The sequence below is a fragment of the Zea mays genome, chromosome 2, assembly GCF_902167145.1.
Source record: "Zea mays cultivar B73 chromosome 2, Zm-B73-REFERENCE-NAM-5.0, whole genome shotgun sequence".
In the NCBI taxonomy this organism is placed as follows: Eukaryota; Viridiplantae; Streptophyta; class Magnoliopsida; order Poales; family Poaceae; genus Zea; species Zea mays.
This window is the reverse complement of record NC_050097.1, coordinates 78,503,425-78,512,505: the sequence shown is the minus strand read 5'-3', so window position 1 is coordinate 78,512,505 and position 9,081 is coordinate 78,503,425. Positions and strand designations below refer to the sequence as shown.

Genomic DNA, 9,081 nt, shown 5'->3' with positions numbered 1-9,081 from the left:
TGGCCGAGAGCGCCTGATACCCCTTCGCTTGGAAATTTTGTTAAAGAGGCCCTCATGTTTCCGAGAATCAACCCACAGTCCAGTTTTCTTGCGCCTAAGTCCCTGGTTTCTTGCCGAGAGACACCTGTACTTTATTTTAATCACAGAAATAGGTTTAATTTAGTGTTTTTGAATTCCAAAACTTGTAAATTTCATATCTTTTGCATATGAACTCCAAATTGGGTGGTTCAAATTGCAAAATGTCCATAATTTTATTCTCTATCTGTGTAAATTAAGTTCATTCATGGTTTTTATGTCTCAATTTTGCCGTTAGTGTCTAGGTTAATTTAAGGTCATAGAATAGTTATTAAAGGCAAAATTAAAGTAAAACCCTAATGAATATTCAAGTGCCTAACTTTGTAGACCTAACCTCATTTAATGTATGACACCATCCCTGGAATAACTTTATTTAAGTAAGTAATTTACTGAGATATATAGTAGTTGGAGAACTGTAGACCACTAGGCATAGTGATCTACCCCCCAAAACCTAGATTGCACCTATGTGTCTTTATCTTTCTATTGAACCTGTGTTTGCTCTGTTGCATATGTTTAATGTACTATTCTTTGTTATTCCCCAAGTGTGTTGAATGAATGATTCTTTGCATAGACAGCAAGCAGTCCGAGGTTTTCGAGTGTGTTGCAGGAGACTTCCCTGAGTATCAACCTGGTGAAGGCAAGTGTCCTCTGACCCATTATGTCCTACTTACTTTATAATTCAATGTCCCGCATACCATGATCAACCTAAGGATTGACTAGTGTTCTATTTTTCCCTATCCTTGGTTATCCTTTGGGAATTCATTACTATGATTAGTGTCATGCTACTACTTTACTTTAATCAATGAACATGATGAGCATATTTATGATATATTGATGATATCTTGATTATGATGATGAACTTGTGATACTTTAGGGGACTCGGGCTGTTTCCCGAGTACCTCTCTATAAGGACCTGTTCGCTGGATGACCACTCGGGAAAATAGTACAACCATGAGGGTGGAATGGGGCACCCTTAGCTGATTAATTGGATGAACTTGGGGTGTAGTTTGCTTCGCCGTTGTGCCATTAATGGGGACCGGAGCATAGTGCTTGCTCTAGTAAGGGTGGGTGTCGAGGTTCATTCGATTTGGTTTTGTTAGTCACCCACCTTAGGGAGGAGTACTTTGTTTGTACGACTGGCGAAACCTAACGGGCGACTACACACCAAGGGAATCTTTGTAAAGGCTACATAGTGTATCCTTGGCCATTCACCTCGGTAGTGAAGATCGGGTCTGTACTGTTGGGGCGAAGGCGCAACGCCCCCTCGCTCGATCAACTACAATGTCGAAAAGGATTCAAGAGAAGACTAAAGAGCGCGAAGACTAAAGAGTGAGCTCCGCTACGGAGCGAGCGCGGGTGAAGGCTTGGGTGCTCCCTCTGTCTAGATGGGTCAAAACAAGATCGTCGATAATTCCGAAGACTGAGCGTGTGGAATGCGAAGACCATGTGTTGTAACTTACTGCTTATTGTAGTAAGGGGCCCGCGTATAGTCGACCCATGTTACAGGGTCCCACCTGTAGGCCGCTATGAGGGCAGAGTTGTCAGTGTGTTGGCCCATGTCTGTAATTAATTACGTTGTAATGACCCGCCATAACCCCCTAAGGAAGAATATTCCAGGGATAATGTAGGTAACCGAGGGCATAATCATCTTTGACTGGGCAGGGCTAACCCTCGATTACCTATAAATACCCCCGTACAATACCATTGTCGGGGACGGAAGAAACATTGTTTCCCTAATACTCTGTGTAACTCGGCACAAACCTTTTTTTGTCTTTCCACTGTTTGAGCTTGACTGACCGCGAGTTAGTGAGTTCCAACATTTGGCGCCCACCATGGGGCTCGAACCCATGACCACAAGGTTAAGAGCCTTGCGCTCTACCGACTGAGCTAGATGGGTTGGAAAGGGATTACGACTCGTGGGTAAAGTGTGCAACCTCTGCAGAGTGTTAGAAACTGGTATATCAGATGTGCTCATGGTTATGAGCAGCCTTGGGAGCTCATTTGATTAGAGTTACTCTAGATACTTTTATGATGATGCTGAATGATGATGATTATATTTATGGTACTTGGTATTTCCTCTTGGAGAGAGTACTATTTGTGTTAATAACTAGGATTTTTGTTAAGTCTTGGCTTTCTACTGGTAAAAAATACTTGACCAACTGAAAGCAACTTCTTTAACCTTAACCCCACATATAGCTAGTCCACTTTAGCCAAACGGGACATTTGCTGAGTACGTTGATGTGTACTCACCCTTGCTTAAACACACCAAACCCCAGGTTGTCCCCATTGCAACTAGTGCTCAGGAGAAGATGAAGGCAACATGGAGGACTTTCAGGAGTTTCAGGACTTCAACGAGTTCTAGACTAGATTAGTGGCAAACCCCCAATCAGCTACCTGCGAAGGCCTTATTGTACTGCATTTTGTTTGGCACTTTGATTATGACTTAAGTTAATGACTCTGTGGATGCCTTAGACATCATGATGTAATAAAGTACTTATTTCCGCTATTATTTCGAGCAATGTGTGATGGTGTCCAATTATGTAATCGCTGTCTACGTGAATTTCTGATCCTGGCATGTACATGGTTCGCATTCGGTTGACTTCCAAAACCGGGTGTGACACAAGTGGTATCAAAGCCTTGCTAACTGTAGGACCGCTAACCTATACTAGAATGGTCGCTCTAAGGACTATAGACCCTTATTCTCACTTTGACCTTTGGTGTCACTTCAAAAGTTGGTCATCTCGACCATATCTATGTTATACCACATATATACTCACCTTACAAAAAATTATCTTATTCTACTTATGGTTTACTTGCAGGTCATATAGTTCTATTCTTACTGTTATGCTTACGACATCTTTTGTAGATGGCCCGTCTTAGATGCACCGCATGTAAGTCGATGATCCTTTTCCTGCCCTCTCGCCTTGCGGAGCGTCCACTCCGTCGCATGGTGACTGGACAGTCTAGCCACTTGGAGAGACTGCACCATTGCCTAGGCGAGGGGCAGGAGCGCCGACATTAGGAGAGGGAGTAGTAGGACTCTTCCCCCTCGCCTCAGCAGGAGGTGGAGTCTAGGAGGCAGCCCTCCTCTGTTCCCTAGCTAGTGGTGCCCCCTGCACCATCGCAGGGCACCCCAGCTACTGGAGGAGACCCCGACGAAGACGACGAAGGTGGCAGTTTGAGCCACGGCATGGAGCCTTCGGAGGAGTAGGAGCCCAAAGGATGGGTCGCCCGACCCATCACTCATGACTCCACTCGTGGTTGTCATTTCCACGATGCACTCGACACCTTGCTGGGTCGGATCTTCGATCGACACACTTTATCGATCGAGTACCACTGTGTAGCTAGCACAGTCGCGGGTTATACCTGGACCAATGGGAGGCTACCTGCCTAGTGCGCCATCTAGACGATGATCTCTGAGGTGCAGAGGCCTACTTAGAGCATTATTCTATCACTGAGTGGGACACTGACGAGGCAGCCATGTAGGATGCTTCACATCGTACACTTTCGCAGTACTGTTCGTTGTTCAGTGGGGTGGCTGACGGTCTCGACCTGGAGTACTACCCCACCGCTCGATGAGCAGTACCAGAGGTATGATTGTCTCACCAGTTGGTGAGGGCAATCCCAGATTGAGCAGCATGGTTAACCTGGTCGCCGTGCTCAACACCGAGCTGGACCACGCCCTTGACAAGTTGGGGAAGGATCGGACGAAGATTGCAGAACTGCGTGCTGAGCGCGCAAAGTGCCGCCATTAGGAGGATGGTTCCCCCGCCTCCGTTGGGACTCAGCACCCTTACCCCTCGCCGCCCCGTCGTTGTTATGCTTATGGCACCCCTGACTGCAGGACCTAGATAAACTTGGAGCCTTAGATCGCTAGTGTCGGAGTTTGTAATAATTGTTTAAGTCTAGTGTTTTAGTCTTAGTCAGTTTTAGTTAGTTAAGATAGTTTATTTATCATGTGTCTCTATGTTTCTCGTGGTGAACTCATGTTGAATTTGGATCTTTGTAATGATTGTCACCATTTGGTGTAGTTATTAATAAAGTTAGTCATTTATTTGGGCAACCTTTTACTTCCACTTTCCTCTTTATCTGAGAAGTTGTGTTTGGTTCTGTTGAGAGTCAGTGAAGATGCTCATTTGTTCAGTGTTATCAAGACCTCTATGTTTCTTTTCTTATGCTGAAAGACTGCAAGGTCAGTTCTGATGTGTGTGCCCTCCGCAGATGTCTGACAATAGGCGCCGAGGTAGAAGGCATGCCCAGCAGGAGTAGCAAGCCCACAGGATGAGCCACCCTAGCCACAGTTGCCTCCACCACCACCCTAATGACAATAGAGTAGATGTTTCTCATGCAGACTCAAGCAGTTCAAGCAATCGGGCAGACCGTGCAGCCATGCAGCAGGTGCAGCAACAACCTCAGCCTCAACCACAAGTGCAAATGCCATAGATGCCAAAGAGACAAGCATGTGGAGTTCATGAGAGGTCATCCCCCTGTGTTTGCACACTTTGTAGACCCCATGGACGCCAAAGACTGGCTGTGCACAGTGGAGCGGGAGCTACACACCGCCCAATGCAACGACCGAGAGAAGGTTCTATATGGTCCCCGTCTGCTAAAGGGAGCAGCTCAGTCTTGGTGGGAGTCCTACCTCGCCACCCATGCCGACCCTAAAGCCATTGTGACGGAATCTCTCAAGGTATTAGGCCCACCTACAGATGTCCTTGTCCTAATGTCCTCAGACAGTCATGCAGGTGCGCATAATAACTCAGCAAGTTCGATTATCTGTATCTTCATCATGTCGCCCAAGAGCGCTTCACCCATCACGCAGACATTACACATAATCGAAGAAGAGAACGAGCAGAAAGGATTACAATAATATAATTTACATTCATATAAAAATATAGAGAGAGTACTTATTAGATAACCGTATGTTCGAGTGCAGAACTTATTATTACATAACTGGGAGGCAAAACATCCTCCCCCAAACAAGTTTAGTGTTCTTCCTCCTGCTTTGGCACCACCTTAGAACACAAACAGAAAAACTCCGTTGTTTCATCACCTATAACAACATGGGTTTGAAAACCCTGCGTACGGAGTGTACTTTCGCAAGTCTTACCCGTCAAAAGAAAAAGACTCTCAAGGATATGCTGGCTTTTCGGAAACAAGGTAAGTCTTATCAAGATTCAAAGACTCTGTTTGCAGAAAAGCTTACTATGAGTGGATCCTTAAAAATCCATTTTTATTATCAGGTTAAGTAGTTACCTGCATCTAGAGTTCTTTCTATCCTAGATCAGGCACTTGGCCTATGCTAGCCATCTTTTATCATTCCTTCAGTTCACTTGATTGCTACGTGTAAGTCACTGACCAAGTCTTCATGTCCGTCCAGCCTCTTGCCACGGAGGGTACATGTTACTCTCGCCATCTCTCCACTCCCATTGTGTGGTGGTCTTTCTGGTATTGGTCCGACCGAGGCAAAGCTTACCCATGATGAGGCATGTGGCCAGTTAAAAGGTCCTCGATCATCAAGCCTACATCGTTTCAGTCCTTAAGCGACTCGGACAGAGACACTACATCGAGACTATCTTCTCGTGAAAATCACCCGCCCAGTCTCATCTTTATCATTTACCACCCAAAGCTTGGTACCTGACAGAGGTACATCTTTTCGGATGTTGAACCCATCATGGCCATGATGGATTCACCATCACAAGTCTTTTTCTTTGTAAAAATTCACTTCCCATATGAAGCATCACCCTTATGTTTAAAACAAAACATTTTGTTTTCTAAAGCAAAGCTAAGCATCAGAAAACTTTAAGCAAATCAGGTAACAAGGAAAGGTAATCAGTTTCCAAGGAATGGAATGCAATAATTGTTTAGCACATAACTCCTATCACCTAATGCATCATCTCAAGTTATAAAGAGTTTAAAATATCAAGGAAAAGGGATAATGCACTGGGGGTTGCCTTGTGTTGCAGGAGGTTCCAGGTCTACTCCACAAATGTCGAAGTAGAAGTTATTCTCGCCTGGTGGATTCTTAGCTTGAGGGATAACTTCTCCTCCAACTACAGTCTCTTCCTTGTTTTCTATACACTGCAATACCCTAATAGAAAATAATAATAAAAATAAATGAATAATAAGAATTAAACAAAAAACATTCTGCTAGGTCGGAAGTTTAAAAAGGAAAAATAAAATATGGAAACCTTCAAGTTGTTGTATGCTAGGCAGTCCGCAAGTTGACCCACGTTATCCATGATTTCTCGACAAACATCAATTTCTTTGTTGTCCCGGAGACAATGTAGATAATCATCTTCATCATTACCCTCATATACTAAAGAGCCTCGAGGATACCTTAGATCTTTGGCATGATGATGTACTTTGACAATTTGTTCCTTCGTTAGTTGTTTCCCCGAAGCATGGCGAATGATGTAGTCAAGATTTTCAAGTGGTGCCATTTCAGGTGTCGGCGTTGTCACCTTCTCTAGTAGGCTCTCAGATTTTCTTTTGACTTAGTAGGCTCCGAAGATCTAGCCTTGCCCAAGTCGGAAGAAGTATCTAAGATACCAATCATTGCTTCATCAGTGTTGTCCTTGGAAACCTTCGGTAGGGCAGGTGTTGCTGCCTTCAAAGACCTCAGAACAACGTCTAGCACATTTGCCATTCTTTTTCCCTTTTTAGGAGTTCTCGCCGGGATAGGTGTTTTCTTTGATTGTTCTTGTACCTTCGGCAGATCTGGCATCTTTGGCTCCATGATAGACTTAGACAATTTAGTAGATGATTTCTTCATTTTCTCTTGCCCATGTTTAAAAATTCAAAGGATTTAAAAAGAATGCTGGCAGGACAGTTTAAAGTGGAAGCTAAAAGTTTGCTACCTTTGAAGGAAAATCACTCACGGTCTCAGTAGCTTAAAGTAGGCAGCTCTGCTGCTCTCTCCAAATAATACGTTTGTGACCGATGAGTCAGAACCTTTACTTTCTTCTGCTTCGGCGCAGCAGAAGAAGCTTTTAATGCACTCTTCCTTTTTAGCCCCCTCTTTCGAGCAGGAAAGCAGTAATCAGGGTAAATAAATCCAATTGCATCAAAAACTCTGTTTAATCTCCTCTTTCCTCGGGCACCAAGGGCAGAATTCATAGCTTCGTCTTCAGCTTTGGTGTAGGCCCCTAACAGTTCATCACTTGTTGCTTCGATGGCATCAACCAGTCATCATCAGGCTCACCAAATTGATTTATGTACCGATAAGAATACTTCAAATAAACTAAACTACTTTTCCAACATTTTGACTTGTATCAGCCCCAGCATCCTTCGGCATTTCCCAGTCGGCAGATAGGGGCCATACCTTGAAAGCTATGTGCTCCCGCACTAAGTCTCAAGTGCCGATGTAGCTGTACACGATGTTGAACGCTGCTAGGCAGACTTGAGATTTTTCCGTGTCCACGATAGTTGGTCTCTTTAACCCGAAGCTGGATCGAATGGGCCACTGGATTACATCCTTCACATCGTTCCTCCGACACAGGTCATTCTTCACATAAAACCATTGCTTCATCCACGAACCCGACCACTTTTTACGGAAAGTTGGCACAGGATATCGGACATTTGATCGGTACATGAAGGTGTAGCATCAAAAGTTGTTGTGATATTGTTCTTTTCTAGTGGCCTTCGTCTGATAGGACAATTCATGAATATTACAAAAAAATCAACATCTGGTTCTAGCGCTTGACTCCTTATGGCCCAAATGAAAATTCAAATTTTTTTCAAAGCTTCAGGCATAAGCTGATGAAGAAAGATTTCCAACTTTTTCAAGACTTCAACCAACATCTTATGTAATGGAAACTGTAGCCCAACTTTCATGAAGTTTTGGAATACCACCACCTCATCTTTCTTAGGGATAGAAACAATGTCTTCACCTCTGATCCTCACTATAGATACATTATGAAAATACTTGCCCTTCATGGCCTCAACATGCCCATTCTTCATAGTCGATTTCCCTAAGACCACATGAACTGGCCTGCACGGCCGGTCTTCGGCATCATCTGCGCCGCTATCAACATCAATATCCTCGCTGTTGTGACACCCAGGTGTCTATTTCATGTTATGTCATGAGATTGGTCTAAGCTTGGATCGCCAACGAAAAATTTTGATTTCTTGATCACGTCTATCTCCTTTTATCAAATTACTCATGAAAGTTTCACCAAATTTCGAATTATTCGATCTCAAGAACAACCAAATTTGGAGCCTGTTAAAAACATTTATTTCTTGAACCGAATGCAAACGCGGAAATTAATATCATCTCGCCAATCCCGTCCAACTCATTTATTCGGACTCTTGACAATTGTTATGTTATCTCATCTGTGTCCGAACCCGCTTTCTCGATTTTCAATCCATGTCCAAAAATTTAATCCAAATCTGTACTCTCAAATGGAATACTCAGTATGTCGTTCTCTAATTAATTCTTATCTGACTCAGCTTAATATCTCTGTGTCCAATTCAAATTCAAAAGAATCAACATGGGCGGTGATTTTTAAAATGTCGCGATTTGTCTCTTTCAATCATAAATCCGAAAGGCGGTCATATCTCGAGACGATTTATTTTCGAATCATGTGGGAGGAATTATTTCTGAGTGAAGTCAAATCAAATTCTCGGTCGAGTTAATCGCTCGATCTTCCATTCGTCCGAACTCTAGTTCGCTCTGTTCTCCGTATGGACAAATTTTGCAGGAGCGTTTTATTCCTAGAAAATAATGGTTCCATAGTGTTGGGGGCCTTCGTCCTCCGAAGGTCCTCAAAAACGTAATTTAACAATGTCTTCCAAGCATGGCTTATGGATAGGTACCTTCGGACTCAGGTTAAAAGCATACACGATGAGAAGAGCATGACTGTGATGAAGGTTGAAATTGCTCCGAAGCTACGCGCAGGGGAGCTTCGGCTAAATGGTGGAAAAAGGAACCGACTTAAAGGAAAAAATGTTGTTTAGTCCCCATAGATTTGTATATAGGTCAATAATAAATGTAAATGGCATGAA

The 9,081-nt window shown here is 43.6% G+C and overlaps 1 non-coding gene across 1 annotated transcript; it reads right to left on the bottom strand.

Moving 5' to 3' along the window:
• Positions 1–1,899: 1,899 nt before the first annotated feature.
• On the bottom strand, positions 1,900–1,972 carry TRNAK-CUU (transfer RNA lysine (anticodon CUU)). The gene has a single exon. It is a non-coding gene; the product is annotated as a tRNA-Lys (tRNA).
• Positions 1,973–9,081: the final 7,109 nt, after the last annotated feature.